This window comes from Microchirus variegatus (assembly GCF_963457635.1).
Source record: "Microchirus variegatus genome assembly, chromosome: 3".
NCBI lineage: Eukaryota > Metazoa > Chordata > Actinopteri > Pleuronectiformes > Soleidae > Microchirus > Microchirus variegatus.
The window spans coordinates 24,502,350-24,520,458 of record NC_139804.1 but is presented as its reverse complement, the minus strand read 5'-3'; the positions used below and the strand labels follow the sequence as shown (position 1 = coordinate 24,520,458).

General features: G+C 39.7%; 1 protein-coding gene across 2 annotated transcripts in view; it reads left to right on the top strand.

Annotated features, from left to right (window-relative positions):
* dscamb (Down syndrome cell adhesion molecule b) overlaps positions 1-18,109 on the top strand; it is a gene marked incomplete at both ends in the record, with an annotated part of 107,237 nt that overhangs the window by 48,992 nt on the left and 40,136 nt on the right. The window lies entirely within an intron of this gene.

Here is an 18,109-nt window from a genome sequence, read left to right as displayed (position 1 = left end):
GAAATATTACTCAAGTAGAAGTAAAAGTAGTCATCTGAAAATGTACTCAAGTAGAAGTAAAAAGTAGTTCATTTGAAATGTACTTTAAGTAAAAGTTACTGAGTTACTTTGCGTGGGGTGTGAGGGTAGTAGAAATATGACAAGGGATCAGAAATCCAAAACTATTTTGGAGCTCACGCGCCCGGCGCGACACAGGATATTATGTGACTTTTGACGCGCGCCCTCTATGTTCACACGCCAGTGCTGGTGCTAATCACATCATCATCGTGCTGAATTTTTACTCAGTAACAGATAGGATTTATAAAGTAACTAAGTACAATACTTGAGTCAATACGTACTTAAAAAATACAAAATACACAAAAAACCTGACCTTGATACATCACATGCATGTTCATAGCTACTTTCACATGCACCAAGTCGTGTCGTGATGCAAAACGGCATCATCGTCATATTTTTTGCCATATTGTGACTGTTTAACAGATAATTACCCTCCTTTTTTTTTAGTTGTGCTTTGGTCTCCACCAAGCTCTGAGGGAAGCACCCGGCTCATTAAGTGTTAGGTGAATGCTAGTTTGGTACAATGTGTCTGTAAAAGCTTTAAAGTATTTAGAGGGAATTAACCAAAAAACGATCCGTATCCCTAAAAACTAATGAGCTGAAAGTTGCAAAAGGAAAAAAGAAAAAGCTTTGTAGAGCGTATGAGAGGTGTAAGGTTGGGGACTGATTCGTTTTTCATATTTATTAATATTGATAGGGTTGTTCATGGCTTTCTATGAAATATTTTATTCATATAATTTAATTATAGTTGTATTTTTCTGTCCCACTCGGTGGAACCATGTTAAAAAAAAAAAAAAATCCTCCCCTTAATCTCATTTGTGTCCCATCCGTAATATTGTAACTGGTCTTTTAAATAGTTCTCCTGATGGCACAAAAACTTCAAAGTCCTGAATCTGTCACACCACTTTATACTCCAGACCGTGAAATTGTGGCAGGAACAAGCCAGTGTAACATGTTTTTTTTTTTTGCTCCATGTCCTCTGTCCGAGAAAGCAGTCGTTAATTAAAACGCCTTGGCGAATGAAACTCGTGACCTTGTGGTTGGGTGGACTTGTCTCACCGCTCCCATCAGGGTCTTTCTGCTCGTTCTCTCTACCATTCTCATTGCTGTGTTTTCTCTCCTCGATTTTTTAAAATTATGTTTTATTATCCACTTTGTATTGTAGTGTGACTGTACCGCACTTTTACGTACTTTGTTGTTTCATGAGAGTATCTTGGGAGGAGCAGTTGGAAGGATGATGTTTTTAATTGTTGTGTCAAATAGTGACATTTCTAATTGTCTCATATTTATTATCTCTTTTACTTAATATTCACAGAGAGCTTACTAATGACATTTCACATTTGGCTTCATGACGTACACTTTATTAACCGAACAATGTGCTGTTGGAACGTGAACTTTTTAGGTCACTTAATACAAATCTAAATATCAAGTAATTATCCTGGACCCGACAGATTTGTAAATGTAGGATTACATTAACAATATTTCATTTAGTCTTTATTGCTTTGTATGTACAGTTTTTTGTTTTGATGGACAAACGATAATGGTCTTCTCTAATCCCACGAAACTGGACATTTATTGATTAATAACCTCTGTTTATCCCTTTACTGTCACCCTTACTTTCTCTATTTCACAGAATAGATGTAGTCTATCATATCAATCATATCTATAACATGGAATAATTAAAATAATCAGAAATATACTCAATATGACATTGTAAATACTAAAACAGACATTGAGACTACGTATGAGAAATGATTCTCTGTGACCATGGACATAAAATTCTGTATTTAATAGTCCTGTTTAATCATCAGTTTCCCTATTATAAACTGGAATAATGAGTAAAACACAAATGTCAGTCATGACAAAGGTAATGAGAGTAATAAATAAATTAATAAAAATAATATAGTAAAAATTTAATTTACATATTTCTTTTAAACTCACTGAAAATTCAATACCATAGTCATAACTAGTAAAGAAAACAGAGAAAAGAATAAATAGATGTATAATTGTTCCACTTTAAATGCATAATTAACTGTTAAATGAATAAGTATTCATAGTTAATAGTCAGTAGTCCAGAATAGGCTAATGCAGAATACACAAAAATAATAATAACTTGCTACTTTCTAGCTGTGTCTTATTTTTTGCTTCAAATTGTATTTGAAGCAAATGGCATTATAGACCCAAAGTAAAATCCTCTTCTCATTGTGCAGTGTAGCATTGGTTGACACTAAATGGCTTCCATTACTGATCAAATGGAGGTAATTTGTGTCACAATCTGACATTAGTGAGTGGCTACATCTGGCTGTGTATTCAGATGAGCCAGGAGAGGCAGAGGGAGGGCAGACGAGGAAGGAAGAAGGAAAGCAGACAGAGGGAAAAGGAGAGAGTCTGAGGCTTCCTCAGACAGCTGGTGATGTGCAGCTGTCTAGGAGGCTGAATTATTCCCTGAAGTCTGCCCTCTGAGGGAGAGGCAAGAGGGAGAAGAAGAGAGGGAGAGGAGGTGAGATAAATAGAAATGGAGATTGAAATGGTGACAGAGGAGAGCGATGAAGGCTGTGAAACAAGAAGGGATTCAGTTGGGGCGAAAATAAGGAAAACAATAATGGGAAGAAAGCCAAGCAGAGGTAACTAAATGAGATGAAGGAACAATGTGAAGGGGCATAAATCAAATGAAATCAACCAGATGATACCACATGATAGGAAGACATTCATCCTTTATTTATTATATTTGTTTTTAGGCTTTATGATTTTCTTTGGTTGTTGGTTCACGTGAACCAGAGCTCTCAGGTCTACCTCGATTATACTCACTGGTACAAACCTGGATGAAGAAGGAACTGATAAGAGATTGTTGGTCAAAGTTTGACAAACCAAATTTCAAATCAAACCAGACAGAAGGAGTGACGGTGATTATTTATGGTTATGACTATAACCAGTTTGACTGGTTGGTGGCGGTTTAACAGTATAACTTATACTGATACATGTCTGTGTTCTTACGGCTTTTACAAATTGAATAATACATCTGTTAATGCCATGGAATCTTAAGAATGGCTTTTGATTCGATGACGTAACATCCTTGAAAGTCAGCCATAAGATCAGGGGTCTCAAACTCAAATGACCTGGGGGCCAATGCGCATCTATTGTGGTCAAGAGGAGGCCGGCCTAGAGAACAAAAAGTGGGGAAAAAACAACTGTTCACAACATTGCATCATGATATCACACGTATACTTAATAATACTATTTATGATGCAAAATTAATGTATTCATATTAAAAGCAGACATTTATTTTAAATTACATAAATAATAGTGTGGACAACTGTAATTAATATTCATACCAGGAGCCGTTTCGGCCACTGCCATTCGTGGCTCGGGCCCAATCAAGTGTATTTATATATGTAATTGAATGTTGTATATGATACATTTAATAATGGGATAATTATGACCAAATGTCTTATTATTAATGTTATAAAAACCTTTGCTAGCAAACATAATTATATTCTATCACCTCGCTGGCAGCTGTGCCTCAGCTACACACTGTGTTTAAAAGACGGTGAGGTCGTGGGCCAAGTTTTCATTATAACATGATATTAGGTCGGGGGGGGGTTGCATGTGGCCCCCGGGCCGCCAGTTTGAGACCCCTGCATTTGATGATCTTTCCTTGACTTTGACAAGCACACTGTGATTTCTTTTGAGGCTGACTGTTCATCTTTGATGTTGGAATCAGCAGTTGACATAATGAATCTCACCACAAGGGCCATTTATAGCCAATCATTGCAAATTGTTTTTACTAAAGAATTTCATCAGGTTTCTAGGGTTACAGGCCACTGTAGACTTCTAAATGTGAAATATGTTCCTCAGTATTTCATCTTTGCGCTGTCCTTCTGCTCCGTATGTAATGTTGCGATTACAGACTCGCATGTTTGTTAAAATTGTGTGAAGTCTGATTCTGAGCATAATGCCACACCATGTCACCAGGAAATGTTGTCAGTTTAAGTGACTTTGACTGTGATCAAAGTGAACAATTTCTCCTTTCTAGTGCAGAACATAATAGAAGTGAGCGGGGCCAGCGTTGGCTGGAGATCAGTAGCAGATGCTACTAGAGAGCAGGAACAGTATCTGGCTGGTTGGCAGGCGGGTATAATAATCAGACTGTATTCTGCCCATGTGTTCCCCTCAGACTGAACTAATATAGTTTTTGCTGGGTAATGATACAGAGACGCGAGCTCACATTCCCCGTAATTGATCCTGCTGGCTACCGCCACACACTAACGAGATAAACGAGGAGGAAAACCCTCCAAGCAGCTGGAGGGGGGAGAGAGAGGTAGAGAGACACAGAGGGAGAAAGAGAGGGAAGAGTGATGGTTTATATAAGCAAATACATGCGTGCGAGTCAAACTAAGGTAAAAGCAGGAGAAAAGCTTCTAATATGAATATACTGAGATTTTGATCTGTTACTATGATGGTGGCATGCTGCAGGGAGATCAAAGCAGGTAGTGTAAAATGGTTGAAGAGTGCAGGAGCTACTTGAGTATTCACTTTCTTTTTTTCCCCCCTTGCTATTCCAGAGAGAATGAGCAGAGAGAGAGAAAGAGAGAGCAGTGCAGACAGAGCAACAGTGCACGGTATCTCTTTCATCTTTGACAAAATCCACAGGGGGATTGGGCTATTGTGAATCTGAAGATAAATATTTCAAAGGGGGTGTTGGGGCTGGGCTCCTTGCCTGGGTTCAGGCTGTGTTTCAGAGAGATGAAACACACCTGCATGGTTTGCAGCCTCACCTTAAATTAGAGGTTCTGTGGCTGATGACGCAGGTTAATCTGGTCTTAATTTAGTGACTGGTTGATGATAACAGATCGTTGTCCTTAAACTCATTTGAACCTTTAGCATGTATTCACTGTGTTATGTTAATGTGATTTTTATTTGTATTTACAGAGGTTGTCTTCTCTAAATTTAACTTAACGTTAACGAATGACAATGAGATTCTGCAGCAAACTATGTGATCAATATGTACTGGTGATGTTATTGTATATTCTGATTCTGCAGAGGACGCATCTTAACCGTTAGCTCTATCTCTCTTTCTGTTTGATGCTTCCCTCTCTTGGATTGCAGGTAAATATTTTTGATATTATAAGGAAAAAATGTTGTCCCCGGTGTTCACAGTGTGGACTAGTATGTGCATATGGTGAGAACCAATTTAACGCCTCTGCCCTTTGCTTTCAATCAATAACTCTCAGATATACTCTGCTCGTATTGTAGCAAACGAGGAAAAAAAAGACAAACCAGCTAAACTCAACAGCTAAACAATGTCGGTTTAGCACAGTGGTCTGCATGTATGAATGTGTGTATATAGAGTTGTGATTTCTCGTGTGTGTGTATGTGTGTTTGTATGCAAGCAATTGTGTGCAACACCCTCTGTTGTCTGCAGAATTGGGGATGGAAACAGTTGAATATTCATGGTGTCTGTGCCTGGTTTGGAGCTGAGAGATAAGACGTTTATGTTCTGGCAGGCAGAGGGAAAGAGGGAGTGTGTGTGTGTGTGTGTGTGTGTGTGTGTGTGTGTGTGTGTGTGTGTGTGTGTGTGTGTGTGTGTGTGTGTGTGTGTGTGTGTGTGTGTGTGTGTGTGTGTGTGTGTGTGTGTGTGTGTGTGTGTGTGTGTGTGTGTGTGTGTGTGTGTGTGTGTGTGTGTGTGTGTGAATGGTGGTGGGGGAGAGGCCAATGGGTGCAGGCGAGATATGTCGACATCAGAGGTTTAATGGTTTGAATCTAACTTGGGCCAATTAAAAGGCATGCTGCGTGCACCAGGGTGGGCTCCTATTCATTTAGGGGGAAATTGAGGTTGAAATGAGCCATTGTCGGGCCACGTGGACACTATGCATACTGAGCGACAGGCCTGCAGTGACTCTCCAAAAACGGTAGATAGAGGACAGAGGAGAGTCTTTGACTGTGGACAAGGAGAGGCAGTGTTCGCTTTGAGAAGCAGAGGAAGGAGGGAGGGAGGAGGAAGGGATGCACACACAGAGATGGGGAGCAGGGGATGGGGACAGATGCATGCAGAGAAATGGAGGGAAAGAGGAGGAAGCAGGGAGAGAATGACAAGAGGCCTGCGTGGAAGGCATGGAAAGAATGAACAAGAAAATGAAGAAATAAAGAAATAAGAGACAGGCATAGATAATGGAATAGGAGAGAATACAAGGGAATAAAGGATGCAAGGGGACAGGGGAGGAAGAGACTGAAAAAAAACACCACTGTGCACTGATATAAGAACAGGAGACAATGATCCATATATGCATACATCCAGAGCTGCATAGATGGGAATGCGCTGGTTGGTAGAGTAGCTTTTGCCCTCCTGACATCAGCTGGACAGCGCAGTGTGGAAGTGCTGACTAAGTACACACACACACACACACACACACACACACACACACACACACACACACACACACACACACACACACACACACACACACACACAAAGACAGAGAGAAAAAGACACAGAAAATGTCTGCCAAGACAGTGGCTGAAAATTGTACATCGCAGCATAACGTGTGTGTGTGTATGTGTGTGTGTGTCCGTGTGTGTGTCTCTTATCGTTGAGGAGCTCCAAAATAACAGTGCTGACGGTCTCTATGTTCAGTGTTTTATAATATCATTTCCTCCTTACAAATGAACGCATGTCTGCGGCTGCTAACAAGCTCTCAGCCAAATAAAACAACTTGACATCCACATCTATATTTGCGATGCCAGAGGTGATTATGTGACTGTCCAGTCGTGAAACAGATCCACACTGTTGAAAGTGTATCAGTTGTTTCTCCCACTCGCCCCCTTTTCCCGCTCACCCCAGTGTCAGTGTTATTGGACTAAATTGCGTATCCCTTTGAGGCTCAGAGTCATGATGGCTGTTGAAGGAGTCTACATGTGACCTTTGGTTAATGTCAGACGTCACCCCCGGATGACAACATGACATGACAGGAATCTTTAGTGACTTTTTTCTCCTTCACAGAGGAATGCAGGGCCTCATCAAGGATATTTTAGAGCAGCAGGGCCACATTAATTATCCTTGAGAGTGGCCATGATGGATAAAGGGCAGTCATACACAAGCAGCAGTGGTTTTTCCATGTGTGCATGCTTATGTGTGTGTGTCACTCCAGGCACATGCAGCAGTTTGAACTTTCACCGTTTCAGAGGCTTTTGTTTTTCCTTCTTTTTCAATATGGATCTCTGTCATGAAATCTCACATCTACCTGAAAGCAGAAAGAAAGGCCCTGCAGTAGCAGAGCTTTTGGGTGGGTGAGCATGTTTGGTGGAAGAAGTGGACTTTCACAAAACAAAAGTGCATTAATATTTCAAACCACAGTGGGCAGGAGGAGGATAAAAGGTGAAAAAGGGTGGAAATTATATAAAAGAAATATGCTACAATTTGAAATTCCCTCTTGTTTTTTTATAGCTAGATGACAAAGCCAACCACAATGTTTTTAGAATTAAGGAATGATGTTTATAACTTGCTTTTGTTGTTTTCTCGCTTTTGGCTTTTTAAAGTGACCTCCTAGAGCCCCGTCAGCACCAATCTGTAGCCAGAGTGAGTGTGGAGGCACAGATGGGTTCTTCTTCTTTGGATGGTGTGATGGCATTCATGGTCAAACATCAACCACCAAAATTAAATAAATATTTTAATTATGGCAGCACTGATATATTTATATAAATGTCCTTGTTGCGTACTCTGATGTCTTGTGTTAGGGTTGTAGGTAGCGTCTAATTTCCATGTGTTTCTGCTCCGTGTTGTTTTTTGCAGTTTGAGTTTTACCTTTTTGTTAGTATGATATTATGCCAGCTCTAGATCTGAGACAGGACAGCATCTTCACTTTTCCATTTTTGTCTTTGGTGGACACAGATTTGAAACATATCTGACATTGTATTGTGCATTGCACAATGTTGAGGCAATGTTGCCCACTCTGCTGGATTTTATATAAAAGGCATATGTTATATAGACGAGTAAATGTGGATTTCCTTTAGAAAAAAGCTCAATGAGGTGGATTAGAGGGTCAATATCTTGGCATTAGTCGTCTCCCCAGCAACAAATGAGGTCTTGGAGTCCTGTCTCATTATTCCATTTTTTTTTTTACCCTTGTTACCCCTTAAATCAAATAAATGATTATTATTACTTAGACTTGCAGAGTTTATGAGCGAGTCCCTGCAAGACTGAATGTCCACTAGTCCTAATCTCAGTCGGCAGGCGATACTTATGTAAAGTAGCTGCTGCACAAATCTCTTTTTCTTGTGTTTTCCGTGTGTCTGCCTGTGAAGGTGTTATATGTGCCTTCGGTGTTCATAGTGTGTGCTTGAATACCAATGTGTAAAGCTGCAGCACACCCAGCTCCAGTCTGTCTTTATTATACTCTGTGTGTGTGTATGTTGTAGTGTGCTTTTGCCTGTGCACAGCAACCCAAGGAATCGATTATTGAGGGGGCCTGACAGCTCTGCTTGCCGGATGCAGTAGAATACATGCTGTAGCAAGGGAGCACCATCAGTTGCCCTGACAACACCAGCGTCTGTCAACACCTCCATCTTAATAGTGACAAATTGTACTTATTACATCAGCGTTAATTCCCCCCGATCTCCCGCAGATGAAGATACTTAGCTCCGTGCTGATCAAATTGTGTCAGCATAATTACTGGGAACAGAGCCCTATTAAAAACCAGGGCCTCAGACGCACTGTCCAGACTCATCCACAGGCCTATCACTCAACATGCATCTCTGCGTAGGAAGAAGAGAGAGGTGGGGGTGTGGCGGTAGGCAGGGAGATGAGGGGAAGAAAGAGTTAGAATGTTGTTCTGAGGCAGCTGTATGCACAATAACGTTTGGCGTCATCTGTCTATACCTGAAACGTGTTTTGACTGTTGCACTGGTGAAAATCATCGGTGATACAAGGTAAAGGAGAAGTAGTCAAACATGAAACTTTTTTTAACAACTAGGAGTGGAAATATGTCTCTAAGAAATCATGATCATTTATTTCAAAAGGTTTGCTGTTAATGGTGCACTGACAAAGAGCATCAGCCAACTGCACTTCCTCTCAGAAACAAGAAGTTCTTCGGCTTGTCCTCATAGGAGAACCCTTTTTTCTCCAGGTGGAACCTTTTTATAAAGAACCCAAGAACCCTTTTAAAACCCTTTATTCAGGAAAGGGGTTTCAAAGGGTTCTCTGGATCAAAATGGTTCTTACTGGAACCATTAGTGTTACCAAGAACCCTTTAAAAACCCTTGCTTCGGTAAAGGGTTTTTCAGAAGCAAATGGTTCAAGGTAGAACCTCAGCCCTTGTAGAAGAACCATTTTGGAACCCTTATTTCTAAGAGTGCATACTGACATCTGAAAGCTTTTCAGTTAAGGGTACCTTATATCACCAAAACTACAATTCCATTTCCCCCTTAAACTAAGAGGAAATCACTATTTGATGAGACAGTTTAATTTATCTTAGGGAGCTGTTGGGAAGAGGAAGTAAGATGGAAACAAGGAGGAAACACGGGAGGGGTGGTGGCGTAAAAAAATAAAAAAAACGATTAAAATTAGAAATATCATTAAAGCTTCAGCCCAGTTTTACAATAACTGCAATTACCATAAGCAATTTTCACAGTTCTATAGATATGGATTCAGCATTGCCAGTAACTCAGCTCTCTCTCTCTCTCTCTCTCTCTCTCTCTATATATCTCTCTCTCTCTCTCTCTCTCTCTCTCTCTCTCACTCTCACTCTCACTCTCACTCTCTCTCTCTCTCTCTCTCTCTCGCCCTCTCTCTCTCTCTCTCAGCGTGTTGGTTGTGAATGGAATTCACAAATTAGTGTCGTCTGATGGAAATGTGCTAATTGCTGTTGTTAAGCGGCTGCAATAATTAGGTTATGATGGCAGACTGCTGCACATGTTGCACACACACACACACACACACACACACACACACACACACACACACACACACCAGAGCCGCCCAAAGCCAACATCCTTTTTCAAGTATGGTGGAAATAAAAGGCTGGATTTAATTACTTATTTTACTATCCCATCTGTGAGTATTCTTTACCAGACATGGACTCGTGCACAGAGCGCGACAGTTCATAACGGTGACTTCTGTTTTGTTTTCAAATTACCCCACACTTATGTAACACAATATGTTAAATATGTTAAATACCTGACGTCACAGAGAAAATGTATATGATGTTATGTAAAACACAAATGATTAATTTTTTAGCAAAAAAAAAAAAAAAGGTTCTCCAGGAAGTGATGGAACTTTGTTATTTGAGATAGATCCAGTGGGATTTACAACAGAATATTGATATTTGGGATTTATACTTGTTGGAATTATCAGATTCAGCAGCAGAAAGAACTTTAGGGTCTGTAAAGATCGTATGTATTTCACCTATAAAGTATAATTTATACTATGCTTTTGGTATCGGGACTCAAAACAGAATAGAGAATTATGTTTTTTTGTTGAGGTCTTCATAGATTAGCAGTTCTGGGTGATATTGTTTGGATACCTGGGTCAATAATACTTAAATGTGACTGCCGAATGTTTTGCCTAATATGTCTTAAAGTAGTTTAATAAGGTTTCCCTTTAAAGTAAATCACACAATTCCCTGTGGACTAAAAAAGACTGAAGCCATTCTTGAGTATGTTGATTTACAGTGTATTTCTGGTAATGATTTATCACACAGCTTGAACAGAAATAAGTTATTGGCTAAATTGGAAGGAAAAGGGCAAAAAGACATATTAAAAAAAGAAATATAAAGTCAAGCATAATTATTGTGCTCATCTTACGCTGAAGCCAAGTTAACTAAACTCCCCTTGTCCTGGATGTTGAAGAAGAAACTAGGTTCCCTAAATGTGTGAAGTATAGGAGAACTTGAGAATGAGAATCCCACCATTTGTATTGTCCTTATTATGCTGAATTAAGTATATCAGTACTGAATAAATGCATTTCTATGGTCTGGAAACGTTCTGGTGCAGGGATGATGACCGAATGGAATGGCTGTTTAGGTTTAATGACCTTAGGTTTGTCTAAAGCCATTAAAGAATGTCATTTTAATCAATGAAGTAACATTAAGTGGTAAATGAGTATAGTTTGCTGGTTACTCAGCTGTGGTAATATCTGCACAGTAAGATGACAAGGACAAAGCACAGAGGAACAAGGATTAAGGTTGATGTAATATGTGCTGGGACTTTCCACTGGGTATAGACTTTTAAATGACCACAGAAGCTTTTGCATATGGAGTGATGTTTAAACTGCAGTCGTATCAAAATGTAATCATGCGGTTTGCCGGCTCATTTGGCATTTGTCTATTCGTCTGCAGACCAACACTGTGTTTCTGTACATCTACAGGTTTCATTGGCTTTCAGACTAAACTGAATGTGTGGTTCAAGCATTCAAATTGTTGCCATATTTAGGGTGGGTTATTGACAAAAAGTGAATATACTAACTGTATAATAGTTTTAGTTTATTTTTTGTAGCCTTAGAACAAGCCATTTAGTAGGAGCTTATTAAGCAAATGGTGGTGAACATTTTCACACACAGAAACCCAGTGCATCTACCTACAATGCATCTACGGAGCTGAGGAGTCTCAGATGTCACTCATTCTTCCACAGTGGACCTGAAAACCAAATTTCTATAACCAGTGTAAAGTGGCTGTCCGCTCCAGTTTTGATTGGTTAGCCCGTACAGTGTTCTGTAGAAAAAGAAGTAAACACGAGGAAGCGGGTCAGACATATTGACCATTTTGAAAATGAACTGGGCTTGTAATTGTTGTCTTCAGCACCATTTAACATGCCCAACGACTCTGGGCTTCAACACAGATGAGTGGATCGCTAACCTCATCAAAGACATCAACAACCCCCAGATTCTTTCACCTTGGAGACTCAACTCTCCTGTTCAGCAGTTTTGTGTGTGTGTGTGTCTACAGTGAAGCTCAGCAAGCTCCTATTATGATAATGTTAAATTATTCCTCTCTGTGCGGCCTTGTACGTGGTTGCTCTCCAACTGTGACATAAACCTGCTCTTTATGCAGGTGTGGTGCTGCCCTTTCATTACCGTGATCATTCTCTTGTATAAAAGAGCAAAATGCATCCTGTGTAATATTTGGCTATGCAGACTCCATAGATAGTGAAGGGTTTGGCAGCGTGCATTGCAGGGCCTTCATTTTTCACTCCATAGTGTGATAGTGTTTACAAACCTATATTTGAATATCCAGTTATTATATTAGTTCGATCAGCAAATCCTGATGAGAACAAATCTCTATGACCACTGAATCTACAACAGTGTCGCATTCTGGAGGGAGAGAGAGAGAGAGAGAGAGAGAGAGAGAGATAGAGTGAGTGCAAACACTCTGAAATAGAGTGGGACCCATGATTTATTAAGATGACATCTTTCACTTGTTCAGTTGTTTATTAAATATGAATTGTTCATCTCATGACAGTTGGACATTTTTTGCATGGATTACACCTCACAAATTATTCATGGTAACTGACAGTCCATTTTTAATTTAAATCAGTGGTGGTATAACACTACCAGTCACTGCATTTCACTCTACCTGCCTTTTTTTATTTGGCATTTCTTGTTTGGAAATACCGCTGAAAAAAAACCCTAATACCTAACTGAGTGGCATTTTAGTGTTATTTTGATATATCAAGTAGTAGCCGTGCAGGTTTGTAGCAGTAAAACCAAGCAGTGGGGCAAAGAAATGGCAATATGCAGATGGAGTGTAATGAAATTATATTATGACAGATATGCATATTGTCACAATTCAACAATGGCAGTTGCTGCACTGAAGATGTTTTAAGGAAAACTAAACTGGCCAAGTCAGAGGAGTGTGGGGAACACGAGGGGCCGAAGTCAAAGCAAGGGATAAGAATCAGAAACGGACAAACTAATAAAAAATGAGGACTAAAAACTCACAGAGAGCAGAGGCAATAAGACGCAGATGAAAAGAAACACGAGGGTGGAGCAGGTAATCACACAGGCATGAATGCTTCTAAACTACCAACACAAGTTTATTATTATAGGATAATGTGTATGGACTTTGTAACTCATTTATTAGTTCATCAGTGTTGATTGACATATTTAATTTCTTTATAAACTTCATAAATTGGTGATTTTTATTAATACTTGTTTGACTTATTTGAGGTCTTGAAGCATCTAAGTAAACCGTAAGGTGTTTTGATTGAATGTGGAGGGGGGGGTTGAGACTGCAGGATTTCATTGCAGTGTTCTGATACAGCCAAACACTGTTTTAGCATTCAGGACACAGTAGGAGAGACCGAGAAGGGGAGAAAGGGAGAGACCAAGCAAAAGAGAGAGAGAGAGAGAAGCAAGAGAGGAAGTAGCACGAGCCAAACAGGAACACAGAGGTTTTTGAGGCTGCATAAGAGACAGAGTCTCTGAGCATTCCTGCTCTGATGCCAGAACTTTCAGTGAACCAAGGATGCCTTCTTCACCGGGGCTTCAATGGCAGCTCTGTAATTTACTTGTATATCTAAAATCTATTCACACAGCAGGTGCATTGAGATAAAGAGATTTTTATAGGTGACTTTTACAGGTGTCAGAGACCATTGGATTCAGTTTGCAATAATCAACATTTTCTTTTTTCTCTGGTAAGTTTCTCGTTGCTAATGGCCACTAATGATAATACACATTTTGAGTTTGTCACATGTAAAAGGAAATGCTGGAAGATTACACCTCTCCTCAAATCTAGCACTAATTGTTGTGCTGCAGACCACAACAGCTCTGATTGGTGCACTTTTTATGATACCTCCTGATATCTTTTAATTTCTGCAATTCTTTCATTTCGTTAAGTATAAGAAACTGTTATAGAAAATGTATTGAACTCTGTTCAGTTTGTGTCGTACACCAAGGAACATTAAACAAAAACACCACTGATGATATTGCAGAGCACCACATCAATGACCAAAATATGCTTCTAACTATTCTACAGGAATATTTTTGACATTTCTGGAAATGCACACATTTGCACAATGAGATTTTAGATGAAACTGTTATGTTAGATGCTAAGGTTGACATTCATTACCCATTACCCAAAAATACCATAAAATGTTTCACTGCGTGTCATTTTTGTATCGTGTTCATGCTCTTCTGTTAATTTCCTGTGGCTGTGGCAGAGATTGTTCCAGTAGTTTGACCATTAGCACGTCTTCTATAGGTTGTTACAGACTCACTGTGTCTGCATTAACCTTGTGATTATGTGCAGTGGGCAAACTGCTGCAGGTGCACAGTTGACTACAGTTTGATGTGGTGTCTTTTCAGTATGTGCATTAGTGTGATTGTTATTGCGGTCAGATATGTGGTTATCTACGCAGACACTTGCAGATTATCGAGTCGTTTCTTAATTTAGTTTTGCAGAATAATGCATGTGGCCATGCAGGCCCCTGGAGGTCTGCAGTTCACTCCTGCAAACTGACCTCAATCAGCTCAGATTAAAGCTGAGGTCGGATGTTTTGTCCCTGTTTGCTCTTCCCTGCAGAGACCTTGGGCAGGTAGATGCTTGTCTGAGAATGCAACATACTCTTCCTCTGATTCCTCACTAATGTTTTTGTAGTGGTACATGATTATGTCACTATCTGTGTGAAGATTTTGTGAGTCTTCCACTGTTGTAAAGAGGCGCCATATACAGAACACAGTATATTTTTTAAAGGCCCTGTGTGTCACATTAAGGAGAAATTTCATATACTACCATACCATAAGTATGTGTGTATAAGTGTATAATCTCTTTATAATACAAATAATTTGTTTTTTGTAGCCTTAGAATAAGTAGCTTACATATGTACATCAGGCAGGGCCTTAGGTTATATTGTGACAGCCAGGTGGAACATCCTTCCAGGTGTGTGAAGGCCGCCCTGGTTCCCTGACGTTTTTCGGGAAAGTGCGTGGTGAGCGATAACTAATACATACACACTGGGCCTTTAAGTGTAATGTCCTCTGTACAGTGATTGGATAGGTGATGCATATTGTGCAGATATAGTGTACAGTAAGCCCATGACAGGCAGATTCTAATTTAATGTCTGACGTGACGCAGGAGAGCTGAGGTGGGACAGAGAAGTTACCACACCAATGTAGAGCAGTCATTTATAATCAGTCTGTCTCTGCTGACCCGACAAGAAGCAGGTCCCTCCTCACTGTCTGACTCAGTGCACTGATAGCCAGTCCCACCTTCCTCTTTAAACAACCAATCTGACTCACCAATACACAAGATTAGTCTTTGTGCTAAACATTTAACCCATTGCATTCCAATATCTTGGGTAAAATTGTGTATTAAGATTTGTTTTACAAGTGCGTCCAGATGCACACTGTCGGGTTTAAGCTATTATATTGATAATATTATAAGTTGTTGGATAACATGCTAACATACAAAAAATCCACACTTGTTTCCCTTTAACACCTAAACCTCAAAATGTCCACCTGGACTTTTTTTTGTGTGCTTATTTTAACAATAAAAGGCCAGAAAATGTCCTGTGAGTAAGTGCTTTTACCCATTTATCCAGAATAACTTCTGGCAGTTATTTCCAATTTACTGCATGTTAAAATAGTGTATTAACAATTTAAAATGAAGAAAAAACACTGAAGTTGTACATGAACACCAGATTTTGTGAGTTAAATTTGACATTTTAACAGTTCAACACATAATATTTTGAATATTATTCAAAATAACGTTTGTTTGAGGTTTTGTCTCAATGGCCTGTACGTTACGAACAGGCGTTTTTCCAAATCTCTCCTCTCCGGCGACAAAGACACTGATCTTCCTGCACCAGCACGGGTGAAATGACTGTAATAAGCACATGTTGGATTTGACGTGCAACGTCTCAGCTTTCAGGAAACTGTTGGAATTTTTCCGACAGCAGAAACTGCTGTAATGCATAATTGCGGTAAGGCAAAATGTGCTTGCGCAAACGTGTCGTCTGCGATGCGCTCAGTGTTAAAGGGTTAAAAGCTTTGCAGGTTAATCATTTGTACCATTATAGTATTAGTACTGTGCACATGAAACCCCAAAGATCAGTAACAATTTTTTTCAGGCAATTGATTTTGCATGAACAATCAGATTTAAAAAAATAAGTTTAACACTCATTCATTCCATTGACTGAATTGCGGAGTGTCACTTCAGTAAGCGGCTCTCATTTAAATCGCAGCGTCTTGCGAGTGTCTGCTGGCAGCAAGGATGCTGTGACACTAGCTCATCTGTACGTCGAGGCTTATTTAGCCTGCTGAGAGTGAGAGCATGCTGTTCATATTAGATTCTGTCTCTGGCAAAGTGGGGATGATTAGATAAAATGTGTTTGGTGGAGTGTAGCACTTTTTCACTTTACAGTAGCGGTGGCTGTGAATGAAGATGCTCCACTTTCTGATAATAACCCAGAAATCTCTGTCCAGAGGATTTTTAATGCATTTGGGAACACATTTTAGTGTTTAAGAGGGAATTGTGCATAATATCTTAGCAACTTTACTGATGTTGTGAAGAGGAATTACTCCCAGATGCTGATCTATAATGTAGTGAGTGAGTTCAAGACAAAGCGGAGGAATTAAAGAGGAGCGGGTCGCCTGAAAGAGGATACAATACAGTACAATTCAACACAATGGCTCTCCTTTTGAATAGCCTCCCTACTGTAGTATCCCCTCTGCCTACACTTCTTTCTGTCATAACTGAGCTCTGACGTCTTAAAAGGCATTGCAGGAGCATAAAGGTGCTTGAAGAGAAAATTGCAGCAGCTCACAGCGGCTGGAGTGAAATACCATTTTGTCTCGCTCAAGATGGATTCCACAGTGAGATTTCAGAGGACCAGTACAGAATCAAAATGGAGAAGCCAGAGGGGAGGAGAGAAAAAAAGAGAAAGAGGCAGTGTGTATGGAGTGGAGAGCTTCTGAGGAGATGTCTGAGTTTTGTTTTTGCCGCAGCGTGGTCAGCTGTAGCCTTCAGGAATTTCATTCAATTTTTAAAAAAAAACATATACAATTATTTAATGGTAAAACATTTCCTGTCTTTGTTGTTTTTTTTCTTTTATGATCGCAGTTACATGCAGTGAGTAAAACGATGTAAATGACAGGAAAAATAATCTATTTAAAAATGCAGTCAAAAACTGATAATGAACTTCCTTCCACCAGTCATCTCTCGTACTGGATGGCCACCAGGTTCCACACTGACACACATGTGCAGAGTACACTGTCACATGCTCGCTCTTCACAGGTTCCACTCTCTGGTTGTCCATCTAACTGCCCTGCGTGTAAACCAGTGGAACCCCTTCAGGACATCAAATCTGTGGATTCTGTTGTCGGTTCTATCTAGGTCAATGCTTACAATAGCAGTGTTTTCTCCTCTCTTTTTTTCTCCCCATGCCCCCCATTTGCTTAACCCCAAGGTTGATTTTCTATTGCAAGTACGAACATTAAAAAAAATCAAATAAGAGAATATTAATCATGCTTTGCTTTTTTTCAAAGCCGTTAGTCTTTGAACTAAAACCCAAGGTTTTAGTTCACGTGAGAGAAAAGCAAAGGTTTCATGTTAACATTAGTGCATGGGTAAATTAAATATTGTGTTATAGTCCACGCTGTAGACTATCACAAGATATAGTTGACCCTCTATCACAGTTTCATTGAGATTTCATTCAGATGTAAATCAACATAGCCCCGCAGAGTGTTCACTGGAAATCTTTGATCGGGGGATGATGTTACGTGACCTCAGGGAAGTGGCATCTAATTTGTTAACCCACATAGAAAAGAGAAACCGCTTGTCCATGCATTTTTCATAAGATCTTGAAATTTCTGTGTGGAAGGCCATTTTCACCAACAACAACCAATATTAAAACTGCACCAGTGTACTGTACATGTGGAATATAAGGCACAGAAATTTTTGGTTTAGTTTGATACACCACCTGCTTTCTTTTATCATAAATGTAAAAGAACATACTAAGCTGCTCATGAAAATCTGGAGTAGAACCCACTGCTTATCTGCTTTAGCAACTCCCACATCGTCCCAGTTCAATTTACATTTGGATCATTCGGAATGCGTTTGCCTTCAGA